General features: G+C 42.1%; 1 long non-coding RNA gene across 1 annotated transcript; it reads left to right on the top strand.

Annotated features, from left to right (window-relative positions):
- Positions 1-14,986: 14,986 nt before the first annotated feature.
- On the top strand, positions 14,987-15,839 carry LOC145643323 (uncharacterized). The gene is made up of 3 exons (XR_014121721.1): positions 14,987-15,055; positions 15,253-15,590; positions 15,716-15,839. It is a non-coding gene; the product is annotated as an uncharacterized LOC145643323 (long non-coding RNA).
- Positions 15,840-19,587: the final 3,748 nt, after the last annotated feature.

Raw genomic sequence — 19,587 nt, 5'->3', positions numbered from 1 at the left:
ACCATACATTATTCAATACTTACACCAAATGGTTCTTTGGTTTTATTAGCATCTTTCAGTTATGTTTTACCACTATAGATAGTCCTGCTGATGACCAAACCTTTTCCCTCCCTCCAGAATACCAAGATCTCTCTATGTTCTTTAGTAAGAGTCCTTATAACTGTCCTTATGACTCTTTCATTGAGCTCCTGGAGGGAGCCCTATTCCCCAAGGCTCATATTTACCATCTCTCCCAAGAAGAAGAGAGGAACATGGAAGAATATATAGATGAAGCACTGAGCCAAGGCTTTATTCAGCCATCCACTTCCCCCCTGGCGTCAGGCTTCTTCTTTGTGAAGAAGAATGATGGATGTCTTCACCCCTGTATTGATTACTGAAATCTCAATCAAATATCCAAGAAATATTCATACCCACTACCTCTTATTCCTGTGACTGTAGAATAATTACAAGAAGCCAAGATCTTCACTAAATTAGCCCTCCATAGCTCTTATATCCTTTTATAAGTATAAAGAAAGGTGATGAATGGAAAACCACCTTTATTACCACCAGAAGTCACTATGAGTACAAAGTCATGTTGTACAGTCTCTGTGTGGCGCCATTTGTCTTTCAGGCCTTCATCAATGATATCCTTTGTGAATACATTGGAAAATCCGTTACTGGTTATATTGATGACATCCTCATCTATTCCCCTGACATTGAAATCCATGTATAACATGTATAAGCAGTATTGAAGACTCTTCTGAATAAAGGATTATATGTAAAGGGAGAGAAATGTGAGTTCCACCTTCCAACTATAACTTTTCTAGGATACCTGATCAGCCATGGTGAAATCACTACAGATGATAAGAAGATCAAAGCCATCTTCCAGTGGCCCATTACTATTATAGTTAAAAAAAACTCCAGAGATTCTTGGGATTTGCAAACTTTTACCGATGCTTCATATGTAATTTTAGCAGCATTGCAGCTCCTCTCACAGCCCTCCTGAAAGGAGCAATGACCAAGCTACTTTGGAATCAGGAGGCTGATCAAGCATTCAAGAAACTGAAAGAAGCTTTTACCATGGCTAGCATACGTCGACATCCTGATCCTTCCATTCCATTTGTCGTGGAAGCTGATGCTGCTAACATCGGGGTAGGAGCTGTACTTTCACAACGATACGACAAGTCCAAGTTACAATAGATGATTAAATAGACAAGTGTATATAAAATAGATGATGGAATAAACAAGCCATACAAGACACAGTCATCCCAATGGAATGTCTGTCGGGAAAACATTACCTACCTTGTGCTGTGACCATCTGTTGAAGTGGGCTCATTCTTCGCTGGTTCAGGGCTATGACAAGCGATATTCATAAGTATGTTTCTTCATGTTCAATTTGCAGTCAAAGCAAGATGCCTCAGACCCTACCCACAGGAAAGCTCATGCTTCTTCCCATACCAGAAAGTCCTTGGTCTCACATCACCTTAGATTGCGATACTGACCTCTCTTGTTCCGAAGGGAACACTACTGTCCTCACTGTAGTTGATGGATTCTCCAGGGGTGTGTGGTTCATTGTGTTTCCGAGTATGCCTACAGCCTGCCAAACTGTGGAAGCCTTGTTTAACCAGGTGTTCCGTATATTTGGCATCCCAGAGGACATAATATCATATTGGGGACATCAATTCACATCTCGAGTTTGGGCTTCCTATATTAAACACATCGGGGTAGCTATTAGTTTTACATCCACAGTCAAATGGCCAATTCCTACATTGTTTTTATATGAACAATCCATCAGACCGGTCCAAGTTCCTCTTATTGGCAGAAATGGCCCAAAATTCACTTACTAGTTCATCCACTGGCTTGACTCCTTTTTATTGTATTTTAGGTTATCAGCCTCAAATGTCCCATGGACTTCCATATCAGCTGGTTTCCCCGCTGTGGATGAGTGGATGCAGCGGAGCGAAAGGGTATGGGAGGAAACAGATCAGTGTATTGTATGAGCTCTCTGAATGTATAAGGAAATTGCAGACAGGCACATAGGGGAGAACCCGATATACCAACCTGGTGACAGAGTGTGGCTCTCTACACAGGACTTCCGCAAGCCCGGGTCATGTCGCAGGTTAGGTCCCAAGTATATCGGTCCATATGAAATTACCAAGCACATTAATGAAGTCACATATCAACTCAACTTACCTGCTCACTTTTGTGTTTTGAGGTCATTTCATGTGTCCCTTCTTAAGCCTGTTGTTCCTGTTGTGGCCTTTGGATGAGGTCACCCCTGAGGTCAATCCTGTATTAAGTATGTTGGTTGCTGTCATTAGAGTGAAAAAAGTGTTTATACAGAAGCCAATGTTCAAATGGCTCTCTGTGCAGTGAGGAAACATATCATAAGGAAGTGCAAATTCCACTAAAGTTTAAGTAGGATCACTGTCTAGAGCACTATTACACTATGACTTCTAACAATAGCATAAAAACAGTAATGTCTTATTCGTTTTTAGTAAAGGAATGTAAAAGTTTATGAAATATTCTTAAAAAGAGGACAATTTGATGAGGAGCTTGGTCTTGCACAGCTACCAAAACCCAGGGCTGAACCAGGAGTCTTTAGATATTCAACCTAACATTCACCCAGCTGAGATATTTCAGCTAGTGACTAAATACTTTTGCCTGGTTTCAATCAAAATGTTACCAATGAATTTAGTTCATGTTCATGTCAGAGGAAACTGTCACCTTTATCCCTGGTGAGCTAGTGGCTAGGATTCTCTTTCAAACTTAATTTTTATGTGGAACAAAAATAAATATGAATACCTCTCTTTATGACCTCCTAATGCTCATGCATACCAAGTCCAGTATGCATACAAACATCGTCAGTATACTAGGAATACAGAGTTTGAAAAATATTTTTTAGAAGCATCTGAACTTTATTGCTGGTGGGCGAGTGGGTAGGATTCAACACTCTTACCACTGCGACTTGGGCTCGATTCCTGCTCAGGGAAAGGTCTTTGTTTTTGCTCACTTAAAAAAGAAGCTTGTATGTGAAAAAACAAACTTCCTTTCAGTCAGATTTTAACTGACAGACTAAGGATAACAGTTTTAACTTCTACAGTCCTCCACTCTACCAACTGAGCTATTGAAGGCAACAGACATGTAATCCCTTAGGTCCAAACACCAGTATGTTGGCAAGAAACACGGCCAGTTATGGATGTTTGAATTGTTAAGTTCATTTGACACAAAGAAGAAACATTGCATTGTACGAGTTGGAGATGTTCAGCTACCAACAGATATCCCCCTTCAGTTTTATTTTATGCCAGAATAAAGACATTGATGCCCTCAATTCTGCTCCAGGAATGCTGTAGTGTATCTTTCATGCTTACAATTTGTCAGCCATCCTCTACCCAACTCATCTCTGGCCAGGTTTATCCAGGGTTAACTGAAGGAGGATGAGTTCCCTTTTGAGTCTGACACCTTCCAAGTCCCTTCCACCATTCCAATGAGTTTTTCCTACTGTCACCCTTGCCAATGTCATTTGGCTTATTTATCAGTTGTCACAAGGTGTTAACATTATTATGCACATGTATATAAAATGTGTATATACTGTATATACATAAATATATATATATTGCATTATTCTCTGCACCTTACATGTTATTTGCAGTTTGGATTGGGTTATAAAGTGAATTTCTTTGGTGAATACTATATTTTTTGGTGACAAAGTATAATCTAATCTTTACAAAGCAGTGACCAGAAAGGAAGAGCTGGATGAGGCTTTGGTCCCCATGATAGTTAGAGACACACAGCCATTTAGCATAGTTGAGGATAAAAGCTTCAGGGACTTGGTAGCAAAATTGGATTCAACTTATATTCTCCCAACTAGGAAGGTATGTGTGGTGACATGGATACATTATGAGAGTAGTATTAAAAAATATATCATTATTTTCTTCCTTCCCTTTAGACTATAAAGGCCATGGTTGAGGCCAAATGCCAACAAGAGAAAGAGAAGGCGAAAGCTGAGGTCCAGAAAGTTCTTGCAATGAGTTTGACAGCAGACATGTGGACATCTCTTAATGTGGATGCCTTCTTGGCTGTGACCTGACATTTTATAGATGACAACAGATTTCTGAAGTCTACACTACTTGGTGTTGTGAAATTCCTGCAGGCGCATACGGCTGAAAATTTGGCCTGTGTGAAATCCTCTTTTATGGAAGAATGGGGAATAAAATAAAGTCACATGTCTGGTTACTGATGGCACATCTAATATGATTGCCTGTGGCAAATAGCTGAAGCTGCCTCATGCACTCTGCATTGCTCACACCCTGAATATAGTTGTTAAAAAGGCTCTTGAACTAACCCCAGTGCAATCTGCCATTTGTACAAAGTCAAGGAAGCTGGTGGGCTATTTTAGAAGCAGCACAACTGCCAAAGTTAGTAACAATATTTTCACATTGTTTACATATTGTTTTATATTGCTACAAGCGTAACGTTTACTGTTTTATTGTTAAAGGAGATGTTGGACCTCATTCAAGAGCATATGGGAAAATTTTAAAAAAAGAAACTGAGGTTGAAACAAGGTGTTGGAGCGATTAGTAGAACTCAGGGAGCCTGTGGGGGCAGATTTGGCAGGCTTACAAACTGACATTCCTGTGCTGACCTCTGATGTGTACAGTAATGTTTGTGGGTGCCTTTCTATACTGTATTCTTTTCACAAGGCCACTGTGCAGCTGTCAGAAGAGAAAAAGGTATCTGGTTCAAAGTGGTGCCATTATTGAAAAGGGTTTAAAAAATCTTCCTGCAAGAGGCACAGGGCACATATGGAGACTAAACCATGACCTCAGCGTTATTAGCACCACACTCTGACCAACTGAGCTAATTGGCCTTTCTCAGTTCCTTTTGCAGTTCTCGGTGCAGCAGTGAAGGGAACCTTTCCATGAAATTGTAGACTTGGTGTCAACAAGATTACGGTCACTTTTCGACCGAGCATAGGTGAAAGTTGACACATATTGTTCCCTCTGGTTATTCTGCAGCCAACTTTTGAATTAAACTTCAAAAGTAAATGTGCAGAAGCTTTTGTTAAAGAGCAATTCAGTGCAGTTGTACACAGTGACAAAATCATCAATTGCAAAGTCTACTGAGCTTCATTGCTGCGAGTTACATAGTGCTGTCTATTACACCATGAAATCTGCCATAACAACAAAAATGTAATGTCTGATTCTGTGAGCCAAGGAATATAAACCTTTTAGGGAAATATTTAAAATATCAGATTTTCTGCCTGAGCACAGAGTAGGCATTTTTTTCTAGCTTTAACCATACGTCCTCTTTCTTTGGAAATCTGGGTCATTGCTGCATGAATAAGCAGAAAGATTTTGAGCAATTTTTTGTCTGGGTCTAAGGGGCAATTTAATCAAACCAAAAGATGCTATTTTAGCATGCTATCATATTTTGCTATCATAGATGCTATCATATTTTATAAATGAACATGTCAAACCTACAGAGACAATGTGTCTAGCTACAGAGCTCTGCAAGGTTTAATTCTTGGAAGTATTTGAAGCCATAGAAAGTTATTCTGTAAGCATTGCTTAACTCATTAAAAAGAGACAGTTAAGCCAATGGCTGCCAGAGCTAACATAGCTCACATTTTATAGTGTTTGTATAGCATATCAGAATCTGCAAGAACTATTCCTGTCATTTCAGAAATAAGCTTTTTTGACTTCACAGCTAGATGAAATATTTAGGGTGGATGCAGGATTTGGTATGATCTCCTAGAGAATTGCCATTCCACTGTGTCTTAAGCTTTTGTCCGATCTGCAAACAAGTCCCACTCTAGAACTAGCTCAAGTGGTAGAGTGCTCTTTTAGTATGTGAGTGTTAATGGGATTGATGCTCACATTCTCAAGTCTAGAATTTGTAGTTTTCTTCTATGATTAAATCATTTCTGATAGCAAATGTTTTCGGGACCTGCTGACACGCTTATGCCATGCACACATTACGTGACTTTTGAAGTTTTCAAATTGATGTATGGCTCACACTGCACAACTGTATGTCTTGGAATCTGGAGTGCTTAATTTGTGGTATCTCAGTGGCCATGCACACATGAATCTGGAGTCCTTAATTTTTGGTATCTCATTGGCAGACATAATCAGTGATAAACCACTGATATGTCAACTGGTCTTAACACAGACAGATTTAACTTACTCTGTTGAGACTGTGTCTAACTTAAACCTTTCCTTCAAATAGAAGAGATCCTTGTTGCAGAGGTAATGTTTTTACCTTTATATGGTTTTTCCACTCATAGTCATGCAACACACACAAATGCAAACCTCTCACAGACTGTCTCACACACATCCAGTTATTCATCTGAACACATGATGTTTCTGTCTCTGTACCGCTATTAGTTATGCAATGGTTCCTCAATACTAGCATTAACTGAACAGGGTTCTGCATAAATATGATCTTTATAACAGCTGCCATAACAGCAAAAATGTAATGTCTGATTCTGTGAGCCAAGGAATTATTATTGATATTGTGAATATTTAATAACCTCCAATGCCAGCAAATTAAATTTTCACAATATTGTGAAAATTGTAAAGGATACTTTATTCATGTCCTCATTGCTAAAGATTGTATCGCTTTATCACAGCGATAAGCTAGTTAGCTAGCTAACTAACAGTTGAGGTCAGCAAGTGTCAAACGCGCGGCTATAAACCATTCCTTGTGGAACCATTTCATTGTTCAGCTTTCAACTTTGATCGTTTAGGTGCTGGTAGTTTGTTAGCTAGCTAACTGTTCAGCAATAGAAAAACTACTTTTGTATGATTTAGAGACCCAAATTCACAAACCTGTGGGTTTTCAAATGTATCGTTCTCTCTAAATAAGCAAAATGAGTTAAGCCATTACTACAGCTATTGGACTGTTTGAACTACAATATTCGACTGTTCATTTATTGTTAATTAGATTAAATTAACTTTCATAAACATTCTGTATTAATAGAATGTAGTTTTTAATGACTGATTAACTGTGTAAATTCAACATGAAGCTATTCATATAAAGTTTCAAGTTTGGTTTATTTGTAACATACATTTATTTGCCACTTTCATTTTTAGGCTGTAAAATAAAGATCCTTACTCACAATCATTGCTACAGTTTGATCAAATTCAGTTATATATATATAAACTCCCTATTCAATGGGAAGAAACCAGTTCATGTCATTGTGAATTGCTGGTTCTGTAATCAAAACACTGAGGTTCCATATGGGAACAGAAACTGCTGGGACTGTCCATTCTGTGTGCAGTACAATGGCTTCTAAGAGGTATTGCTGTATTTGAGACATGGTGAGGACATATTTTAGTGAAAGTCTTCCAATGATGCACCCTTAACTGAAGCATTTTATGCTGTTGCTGCTGTTAAAAAATGCAGAATGGTGATTATAATGAACCGATCCTTGCACAATATATGGAGCACCTCAACCATGGGGTATCAGCTTGTGTCTCTGTACTTGATGCATCCAAGACTCAACCAGACACTGAAGATCAAGCAGCTGGCTTCCTTCACTCCCAGAGAGGAAGTAGGTTTTCATTTGAACTGTTGCCTTCTTAGTTAAGACGTATGCAAGGTTTATTGCAGCGCCAGAGTTGTGAAACTGTGCGAGGTAATGCATGTCCAGTGCTGGAATTAAGATCATAGCTGTAAATAGTCTCTGACTTGGGCAGAGATTGTGAGTGGGTCTTCAAGGGCAGACAGGATCTGATGGCCCACATGTAGTTTGATATTATTCCTAAATAACTAAGTTGACCAAGTTTGCATGGCTATTTGAAAGAAGCTGATCATGTAAGCAGCAAAGACAGAATATCATTCTCTGACTAAGGATTTAGTTGATTCATGTTTAGCCCAACTAAACTGTGGTCCTGGCTGATTTTAGTTGGACTATTGAGCCACCGACTCATGCACAGAGTTCTCTGAGTATTTTGCAATTTCTTACTGTACTGAGTTCTTACTGAGTATAACGCCAACTTTGATGCATTTGTTTTCTTTTCACCGAACAAAACCTTCAACTTTGACTGTGGTGACATGAATTCCAGATCTGCAGAGTGTTTTTTCAGTAATGCATCTTTTGCCCGTGCATTTTGATTGCAGTGTTAGGAGGTCATAACTGCTGATCAGAACTTTGGACAAGAGGGCTTATCCTCATGGCTCTCTGACTTTCATGTACAACAACAAACAATCTTTTCTTATAAATTTTTTTTCCAGTTGTAACAAACCGTTCTGCTGTTTTTTAACTTCTGTCAAATTTTTAATGGTTGTACAGAACAATTACGATGGAAATTGAGGTGTACAAGCGCCACCTTGAACAGACCTACGAATTGTGCACGCCTGTCAGACCACTGAGCAGTATGACATCCAGCACGAGAACTGACAGCTGCGGGCCCTGCTTTTCAACCACCAGCTCAGATGCAGCCAAGATGCGGACAAAGCATTCATTAAGGTGAGTAATTATTGTCAATGGTTGTCTTAGAATGGTGCTGAAGTGCTTAAGATACTTTTTGGTGATTCCATAGCCAAGAATTCTCAAGGTCACAACTAGCTACATTCCTGCTGGGTGTGAATGACAGTTGCTCCTTCCCGGTTGATACAAAGTGACGATAGAAAAAAAGGCATACACGGAACTGAACACTGTCCTTCAAGTGCATATAAGTGCATACAGTGTTTGAGCCTGCAATCCAGTTCATTACCCTGTCCAACAGGCTCCCAGGTTCCCCTCCACATCTTCCTTGTCAGAGATGAAAATTGATATAAAAAAAAAATGGGGAACAGTTGAAATGACTGAGCCAATACACTGCACATTTCACCTTGAATACTTTCGGTTACTTTTTTGTTCCTGGCTACCATGCTTTTGTAAGCATTGATTATCTCAAACATTGATTTATCTAAGATAGGCAAAGGCCTGTTCTCTCTTGCTGCATTTTGTGGGGTTTTTTGGTTTTTTTTTCCAAATGAAGCTGTTGTTTTTGTTTTTGGTGGGTTTCATACTATCCACACCAGCTTCCAGGCTTCTCTCCTTTTACATAGCAAGCAATCAGCTTCCTTTCTCTTTGCTACAGAGCACCTCTTTTCTGTCCACACCTGCTTGGCTGGTAGCTCTCAGAAGCCTTGCCTTCCTCACCTGTGCTTTTCTGGTTGCGGTGGCCATATGTGGGTCTGGATGTGACTCTGGAGACACATCCTCTCTCCACAACAGCCCGCACACTCTCAGCGGGGGAGTCATCCCATCCAAAGAAGCCCACCAAAGTGACACTGAAGCCAAAGCAAACAGCATCACCAAAACTATGCAAATGTGGAATGACCTGGTGGGTCTTCTGCCAGAGAGAGGCAATAGAGAATATCAAGCTGATCTGGTAGTCTGGAAGCAACCACCAGATGGCTGTTGCTTCTGTTGGCCTTTTGACTTCCATCAACATCTACTCAGGCAGTAAAAAGAAATGGTGTACTGGGAGGTAGTAAATCTTGCTAATTAGTACTTGTTTTTGGCCTGTGAAAATACAAACAAACAATACACATATTCAAACACTTCCGAACTACAATTGCTTATCAGGATTTACACAGGCTTATGTTCTTAATACCTCTTTGCTTACAACTTCATCAAATGTGCAAAGTCTACTTTCCCACACAGTTCACATGAGTCTTGATTCGTCCTGCTGGTTCTTCATGTCTGTGAATGTGAAAAATCAAACTTTTTTGCTTGGCTTCAAGCAGTGATCCTTTGATTGCATCATTCATGATTCATTTAGGATTACAACCAAGTGGTTCAATATCCAGCCAGAGGTGTACTCAAGTGAGGTAATAAAATGAAATTATTAATGTAATAATATGATGGCAGGAATTGTAAAAGACCAAATTAGGCTTTGGAAGTAAGCAGGAAGTGACAATGACCAAATATGGCCTCTGTGGCAAGTCCGGGATTGAGGCCAGGATACCACCTGAAGATACAATTTTAATAAAGAATGGTTTTGTAACTTGATGAAAATGTGTAAAGATTGAACCCACCTGAGACTGTTAGACATTCTGTGGACAATGCCTCGTCTGTAGGCAACATTGAGCTCAGAATAAAGATGGCACCGGCTATTCTCTTCAATTAATTACTGCGTCTATATCTTTATTTTCTATTTAAAGTGTACTTGAGAAAATGACTGGAATGTGGGAAAACTCTAGGAACCACACAAGAATGTCTGGAGGTAAAAAGTCAAGGCTGCATAGCCATACTGTAATGTGAGAGATCCTCCATTTCAGAGTCTACTGTGTGAGAGTCCTATGCCTTTTTTCTCTAGCTTGGAATAGGACTGTTGCTTCTGCTTCTTAAGGTTTTCAATCAACAAGGACGGTGGCTCCACCTGCAATGAACCATGAGCTTGTTATATTAAACTGCACAAGACAGTAAATTAACACTTGTATTCATTCTGTATGAAGTGCGCCTCAATTGAGATGTCAGCCAAAGTTTAGCAGTAAATATGGTTATCTGGAGTTAAGTGTCCACTAGAGGGAAGTGTGTTGCTATTGATAGACATCTTCAGCTAAAAATAAGTCTTCCTTGACCCTACTACACCAAGCCCAAAAACAACACAGACATGCATGTGCTGTAGTTGGCTTCAAAACATTCAATGAACTTGTCAGCAACATGGTCCAGATTCCTGCAGCATGTGACATGCATCTGCATGCATCCTGCCCCCACAGTCTCTGCCTGGCTCCCGCCACCCTCCTCCACCCCCAGTTTGCTCTCTCGTCCAGCCCACCAGCAGCTAATGTCCGCCACTGCAGCGCAGCACCTCCCACTGTATGCTGCATGCTCCTCTGTGTGCCTGTGCTAAAACCTCGCCAAGTTTAGTGTTCTAGCCACTGCACTCCCCTCCCCAACTCACACATCAATCTCAGAGGCAGATGGATTCCTGTCTCCCAGCCGCATCCCAGCTTTTTGACCTGTACACATACTTGGATAAATGTTCTCTGTGAATACAAAACAGCAACATTTGTCTAGTGTACCAGAGACCTCTTGGAAGTTTTGTAGACAGATGAGGCCGGGCTGTGCTAGCTGAGAGAGACGATATTTGAGCTTGAATCTGACTAGCACATGCACAGAAGCATAGGGTATTATGAAGGCTCTGCATGATATTATGACCCAAGGTTGAGCTTACAGTAGGTGGCCATATTGCCTCATATCAAGGGCAGTGTACGTTGGAAGACCATAGCAGAGACGTGTGACCGAACTATGTGCACGAGCGCATAACATGCCGCATTCCTTGTTTTCTCCCATTTTTGAGTAAAGCTAATTGATAGTGCCATCTGCCATCTCCTTTTAGAAAGCCAGTGCAGTGCCTTGGCTGTTGATGTGAGTTCTTTTGTCAAAGGAAAGAATTGAAAATGTGAGCGGTGATCTCCATGTAATACTTAGGCTTTGATGCACTTTACCACTCATTCAGTGCTTGTCTGTGTTTATGTTTTCAGTGTTACAGTGTGATTTTATTTAGGTGAAATTTGTTTTCAGTCTATCTGCAGTAGTGCACTTAAAGGGCCAGGAAGGTTAGTGGAACACATTTGCTCTGCCTCTGACCTCACAATTCTACTGTAACAACAGTGTTCAATTCGGTCATTTAAAAAAAAAAAAAAACTGTTCCGGAATCTAGATTTGTTTAAATCGTGTGTGCCAGTTTATGTGAGCGTGTTACAGTCTCTCTGACCCTCCACATCCATTAGTGCGTTCTCCCACTAGCTTCTCTCTTGTTCCTGCTTCAATATTCAAGGGAGGATTGAGATCCATTCAGGTAATTTTGCAGTCTTCAAAAAATGCATTGAAAGACATTCCAGTAGCTCAGTGGTGCACCTGCACTCCACTCTGCTCCCCAGTTCGGAGGATGCCAGCACCTATGTTTAGTCTTTTATGTTTAGTCTTTTTTAGTCTGTTTCTCTTTATTTCCTTTGGACTCCAGTGCTTTTCAATAATCTGTTTTGGACATGGTATGCTCCATTACCCAGGAGCCCATACAAAGGTTCATTTCTGCCTGCCTGCATAACTGCTGGAGGGAGGATTTTATGTCCAGAAAATGTTAAGATGGCAACAGCTTGGTGGGAGACAGTATGTGAGAATCACCTCTTAGGCTCATTTGACTGTTTCTCATGTAGAAGAAATTCCCTCACTGTGTTCCCATTCTGAGCATCAAAGCCAACTGGGATGGGGGTTTGTCACATTCTGAATTCTAGCTCATGTCATGATATTTTGTCAGCAATGGCATTGATAGACTCAGATTCTCAGTACAAATTTACGTTCAAGATTAGTTGTCTTTTACATAAATATCCCCTTTCCTGCAATCATGGTTAATTAGCTGCATCCGTCATTTCTTTTAATTCTTTTAAATTTCTTTTAATTTAATTTTTCATGCTAGTTCAGTCACCCTTGTATTAGTGCCATGCATGTGAAACAGACTCTTGAAAGGTTTTCTTTTTATATCTTGCATGCCTAGCATAATAGGACATTCAAAATCCCTTGAAAATTTTAAACTTTTTTTTTTAATGTATATATCTCCTCAACATTCCCAGTACAACTGCTGTAGAGTCCACGACTCAACTCTTGACTAAAGTCTTCACTCCGAGCGTCTGAGCCGGCTGCTGCGGCATACGCCACGCTGCTCTGTGACCCTCACTCTCCACTCCTCTCCTCTCCCAGCTTTTCCAGATCCCTCAGATTCAGACAGCCCAGCCTGACATTCCAAGTAACAGCCCTTCCTTTTGACCCGTGTCCGGCCAGCCCATCATGATTTTCCTGACGCCCATGCCCTTCACCTCATCCCAGACCACCCAATACTACGTACTCCAGTACTACATGCCCCAGGTACCCAGAGCAGAGAAAAGCGCCTGTGCAAATATGTACACAGTGTAGCAAATAGGTTGAAAATCTGTCTATAAACAGGTTGGCCAGCAATAAATAAACTGCTCCTAAAATGTGTAGATAAAAATATGTTTTATCTTGGAAGCAGAAATGAGAAGTTCTAGTTTAGTTTTTTTTCAGTGTAAAAACTAAATGTTTTTGTATTTTTTGTTTGTTTACTGCTTTTAATATCTCTTTTAGGAGTGTCCTATATGAATGGCCATGTCTGGTGCTAGGCCCTTTACCTCTGCTGTTCTGTTTCATTCTCAGTATCGCCACAGTGGCCTTCCCTATGTGGGACATCAGCAGCAGCACTCCGTCCAGCCCACAGGACCCAGTACATTCTACCCTGGGCTCTTTTCTGCAGACTGCCCACTAGCATATGGTGAGTTTGGACTTCTCTTCCTCTACCCCCACCTGGGAAACCCACATGCATGCTCTCACCAATAAAGATACCTTTCTTCTGGGTATTCCTGCTGGCTGAAACTGGTTTTTCTTTTGCTCTCTAACTGAAACCAGTGCTTTTTTTTGGTCACCACTAGTGGCAGAGCCTTCATACTATCCTGGCCAGACCATATACACCCAATCTCCATCCATAATAGTGCATACAGCTCAGCAGCCTCCACCCACTAAGAGGGAAAAGAAAACAGTGAGTATTCCCCCTGCCTCAGAGGTGAAATTAATTTAATTATGGATTGACTTAATAGATGCAAATAACTCGCTGTTCGCTAAGATCCGTATCCGAGACCCTAACCAGGATGGCAAGGATATCACAGAGGAGATCATGTCAGGAGTAGGTGTTAGCCAGAACACAAGCCCACCAGTGGGACGTCCCTGCACTACCCCTACTGCTCCACAGGTAAGCCATTCAGTCCCGCAGCCCGAGCCCCTGATCGGCTGCAGGCCGCTGCCTCGCGTGATCCACTCCACAGTTCAAAGTACTCTCTCATCTAGTCCTCCCCCATAATAAGCTCTGAGCTGGTTGTTTGGTTGTTTGGCTGGCTTTCATTGTCTTGTCCTAAAAAAAAAAAAGCATCATACAATCAGCAACAAAAGCTGATGGTGTAGTTTGATTTCCAGCCATTCTCTCTTCCTCCTTCAGTGATTCGGTCGCACCGTTGACCCTCCTCCGTCATATTTGTCTTGTTCCAGTAGCTTGTGTGATTGTGGCTGTTCTGATTTAAGAAGACTTCTCAGATGTGTTTTGATGTTCCGACTTGCCGTGCCTATTCTTTCGTCTGCCTCCATCTTAGTTCTCCCTCACAGCCACTCGAAACCTCCTGATCTTCCCTCGTGTTCCCTCTACACAGACAGCCCACGTAAAGGCCCTGTAAGAAAGATTCAGCCAAACCCTGAGCACCTCAGCTCCTCTGAGGAAAGGCCTCTCTGTAAAGGGAACACTCACTACTGCGCTGTTGCACTTACTTTGTGTCCTCTTTCCCTAAATGTTAACAGCGTTCCCCTTTCCTCGCTTTCTCTATTTCTCCTGCCCATTTATTTAAGCACCCCATGCTTGTCTGCTGTCTCTTGCTGTCTTTGTGTCTTCACCCCCCCCCCCCCCCCCCCACCTCCACACACACACATTTTGTGCCTTTGCGGCTGGATCTTTTGCCCTCTTGTGCTTTCTCATTTCCTCTCTCTCTCTCTTTGCCTCTTTCTCTACTCACTTCTCTAATTATGCTGTGCTGTGCTGTGCTGTGCTCACCCCCCACCCTCATTGCCATTCCCTTTCTTCTGCATGTGTGTGCAGTATCTCTCTCTCTCTCTCTTTCTCTCTCTCTCACTCTCTCTCTCTTTCTCCATCTTTTCTGTCTTTTGCTAGTTTTTATGTCCACACCCTCATTATCCTCGCATTTTCTACCTCAAATCCCAGCAGCTGAACAGCCAGGTAGCAGAGCAGTGGAATGTCAATGTCGGCCTGGCCCTGGAGGTCCACTGTCCGGCGAAGGCTGCAAGTCCAGCAGCCGGAGAGGCGGTTGACGCCCTCATTGCCTTCCGGCACTGCTGCTCCTTCAGGCCTCACTCTCCCAGGCCAGGGTGTTATAGAGGCAGGCCTGGCCTGTGGAGCCTCCACTGGGGCAAAGCTGAAAGAGACTGGGAAGGAGCCAGAGGTCTTGCTGGAGGATAAAGTGGAGCCCATCTTACAGCCCAATCTTAGGCAAAGCTTGAGTCAAGGTAAATAACTACATGCATGACATGTTATGTTAGGACACTAAAAAGACACCAGACTGATTTGTTATGATTTACAGCTATTAGTTTACCCAACACCTAGAAGAAGCCAAAAGAGGACACTCCTGTGGGGCAGGACCAGTGTCCTGACAGAAAGGTGATTCCTCTCTCCAGGTGCTCACTGTACCCATCTCTGCATGCAGAGCCAGAGCTGAAGGATGTGAAGAGGCAGTATGATAGAGACTTCCTGTTGGCCTTCCATTTCATGCCTGCCTGCATGCAGAAGCCAGAGGGGCTTCCTCCCATCTCTGATGTGGTACTGGACAAGATAAGCCTGCTAAAACATTGGCCTTAGGGGACCTTTAAAACCATTCCATGGAGAGGGGCTGATGGACTTCGACTTGATTCTGTTCTTTTCTAGATCAAACAAAACAAGCTGCCCCTGCAGCAGGTGGACCCTCGCATTATCGCCAGACACCCAGGCTTCAACCCAGCCTCTGCAGACTTCAGCAGGGCAATTCCTGGAGGCAGGGGTGCACCGGTGGGTCTCTCCACTCATCCATTCTCTTCTGTCACAAATGAATGAGCGCCTGGTCATCTTATGTGACCGAGGTCTTTGTGACATTGTTACCGCCCATAATAAAGAGCATCCATTTGTTGCTTCAGCTGCTCAGTGTAGGCCCGAGATGGCCGTCTCCCCGCAAGATCATCACCAACATGTCCGTGAACGACGAGGTGCAGCTGAAGAAGGCCGAGAATGCCTGGAAACCTGGCATGAAAAGGGAGAACAAACAGAACCCCGAGACCCAGAAAACTCAGGTCAGCACCTCACTCCGCCATACCCTGTTTTCAGATTTCAGAGTCACAGCCTGTTATGGTGGGCTTGAAAGCTACTTAATTTTTTTTTTTTTTGAAAAATGCTCTTCAAGAATTGGAGTCGTTTAATTGTTTAATGTGCATGGATGTAGCTATGCAGGGGGACATTGGTTTCTAGTGTAAACAGGGGGTGTGATGATACTGAGAGCCAGATCTTGTGTGCTTGTTGTTCCTTGTGTTGATTGTGGTGTTGATTTTGGTGAGAGAGTATTGTAGATATTGTAGTGTATTCTGTGGATGATCTTGTATATATTATAAGTTAACACCCAGTGGTTGTGTTAAAAATATTCTTGCAAATTTGTGTGCAATTCAGCATTTGGAGAGACTGACAGATCTTCATTGCATTGTCTGGTCGGTAGGGTTATTATTGGATCAGATTTGGTTATTATGTATATATTTTTTTTGTTTGTAGGAGTTATATGTTGATTAAATCTGAAATTCTTGTAGGTAGTTCTAATGGGTTTTCTTTTAATTTGAATTTAGAGCACATGAGGGGTTTTAGTTGATAAGATTTGATAAACTGTTTGCTGCCAGTGCTACACTTCTTGGAAAGTGTGATTGATGTATGATGCCTTTATCAGTCTATATAGTAAAGCTGAGTGATTTTTGTTCATGACGAAGTTCCAAATGGCAGAGTAAATATTTGGTGAAAGTGAGGAGTTAGTCATTATGTGGAAGAACTGCTGAATTTAACAAAAGATTGGGTTCTTTGTAATGGAAAGCTTAGTCGGTAGTCTGTTTTCCTCTCCAGGAGCTTTTCTAGAAGGTGCGCAGTATCCTGAACAAACTGACACCGCAGATGTTTAACCAGCTGATGAAGCAGGTGATGGACCTCAGCATCGACACCGAGGAGCGCCTCAAAGGCTTGGTTGACCTGGTTTTTGAAAAAGCCATCGATGAGCCCAGCTTCTCTATGGCCTATGGCAATATGTGCAGCTGCCTGGCTATGGTGAGTAACATGTTCCCATACATTGCTGCTGAAGTTCCATACAAAAGCAAATGCCACACAGAAGTGAACTCTGTTCGAACCACTCTAAAGTGACATGGAGCTTTAATCAGCTTCTATTTAGTAACAGAACTCTCAACACTGTCTTATACCCAAGTGTTTCTCCTACGTCTTTCCTGTGTAGTTAAAAGTGCCCATGGCAGACAAGCCCACCAGCACTGTGAGTTTCCAAAAGCTGCTGCTGAACCGCTGTCAGAAGGAATTTGAGAAGGACAAGGTCAACAATGATGTTTTGGAGAAGCTGGGCACCAGCTGGAAGCGGCCACTTCAGTAAGCAGCACTCCTGTCTAGTTTACCCGACTCACCAACCCACAGATCAGGAGAAAGGGGACTGAAATCAGCAGCAGTGCTGGGAGGCGGCCAGGTCGTTATCGGGTCTAAACGCGCTGTTTCTTGCTTTTGTCTTTGTTCTGGTTACTCCTCGCAAGGCCAGCGAGCGGGAGAGGCTGGAGGAGGATCTGGAGGAGGCGAAGGACAAGGCCCACAGGCGGTCCATCGGCAACATCAACTTCATCGGGGAGCTGTTCAAGCTGCGCATGTTGTCAGAGGCCATCATGCACGACTGCGTGGTCAAGCTGTTCATGAACCACAATGAGGAGAGCCTGGAGCGTCTGTGCCACCTCCTCACAGCCATCGGCAAAGACCTGGACTTGGAGAAGGCCAGGGTAAGCAGGCCGCGGGCCTGGTCTGGGTTGGTTTAATATTCTCAGCAGATGCTCATCACTTGCATCGGTTTATCTTTAATATGTCATGTAAAGGTTTACGGTGCATGCGTACATGAGTGCTAGTGTGCAGTGCAGCGACTGTGCACATTTTGTCCAGATTTGGTCTGTGTTGCATTTTTCACAGTAAGTACTTTACACATCGAAACTGGATGAAGATGTTTTGAATATTGTATCTTGACTGTCCATTTTGTCTCTAGTAGGAACAGCAGTTGTGATGTTGACAGTTCAGCCACCAACTAGTGTGACAGTTATTTGTGTTCAATTTTCCTGGTCTTTTTTATTGTATTTTTTTTTCTCCATGCAAGCTTTTAACCAAAAAACAAGCATGTTGAAATGTTGTCTATAAAAGTTTTGCCGTCAGTGTTTTCTGTTGCTTGCCTGTTGCCTGCACTCTGACTACAGGGTAGCCAACTAATTAGGATCTTCATCTATAGTGCGACTAGCATGCTGCACTGATATCAGTGTATTATTAGGCCTTGGCAATGATTTTAAAAGTGTCCAAGTTCATGTTGTTTAGTGAAGTTGTTAGTGTGGTTGTTAGCTCTGCTCCTACTGCAGCTGACAAAATGAAAGGCTTTTATTCAGGACTGGTCAGCTGTTAGAAGGTTTTGCTCTCACAGCCTCCTCCACGTTTGCCGCCTCCTGCTGCTGCACCCTGGATTCCCCAAAGCCAAGTGCAGCTGATGACAACACAGCTACACCCACAGTGGCAGTGAACTGCACTGACCAACGTGCAAGGCAGCAGGGTTTACATAAGAGTCATAAACGTCTTGCGACATGAGTTCAGCTGAGAGCACACCTGATCGAACCGAAAGGTGAAGAATACCTGAAATTTGTCGACGTTTCTCTTACATTCTCTCTCTCTCTCTCTCTCTCTCTCTCTCTCTCTCTCTCTCTCTCTCTCTCCAAAAATGGATCATTACTTTAAATATATAGAAAAGACAGTGAAGGAGAGGAGGGCTTCCTCACGCATTCGGTTCGTGCTCCAGGACGTCATCAACCTGCGACTGGTTAGAGACTCTGCCTGTGTTTGTGTGTTTGTGTTTGCCATTCCAGCGCATGGTGATACAAAAGTATGCATCTGCTGATTTTGCTTTTCTAGCATAACTGGGTGTCGCGGCGAGCTGACCACGGGCCCAAGACCATCGAGCAAATCCATAAGGAGGCCAAACTTGAGGAGCAGGAGGTGCACCAGCAGCTGCTGTCCAAGCAAAACAAGAGGCAAAGGTGTGGCCCTCAAATCCGTGACAGCCTTTTTCACCTGGCTGTGCGAGGCCGAGGACAAGTCCAAGGACAATTGAGAAGAGGATGGACACATTTGCCAACGTGTGCTAAAAGACAATACAATAATTCAAAACAATAATAAAACAAAAGAAACAAAAGTTCTGACTCTAATGTATTTTTCCTTTTTCCTTTATGAACTGCAGTTAAAACTAAATGTAACATTTGCCGATATTCCAAACAAAAGGCAGAGGTGAATATAGAAATAATATTATTTATTTTTATTTTATTCTTCCTTAGCTTCTCCTGAATTCAGATAGGCTCTGCCCACTAGATTTCACTTTTTTTGTTTGTTTGTTTGTTTGTTTGTTTTTGCTAATTTCAAACCAGTCCTAGGATTTTCACACAATCTGTGAAATTGGTGTGAAAATATTTGCAAGAGTCTGAATCTCAATAATTATTTAAACAAAAACCTGACATAAAAAAATACAGCTGTCCTATTCCAGTCTAATATTAGTAGTACAAAGTAGTAGTACAAAGGTCAGGCTTTAACTTTAACTTTAACTAGCTGTCACTCCTGAAGGACATGTTCAGATTTCATGAAATTTAAAAGACTTATACCAGTATTGACTTTGAGATAGCTTACCAAATGTAGCAGTTTTGTCAATATGGGGCATTATAATATGCAAATAACTGTTTCTCAACAACTG

The sequence above is a fragment of the Electrophorus electricus genome, unplaced genomic scaffold (assembly GCF_041902795.1).
Source record: "Electrophorus electricus isolate QZ-2024a unplaced genomic scaffold, ASM4190279v1 Scaffold35, whole genome shotgun sequence".
In the NCBI taxonomy this organism is placed as follows: domain Eukaryota; kingdom Metazoa; phylum Chordata; class Actinopteri; order Gymnotiformes; family Gymnotidae; genus Electrophorus; species Electrophorus electricus.
This window is presented reverse-complemented; position numbering and strand designations above follow the sequence as displayed.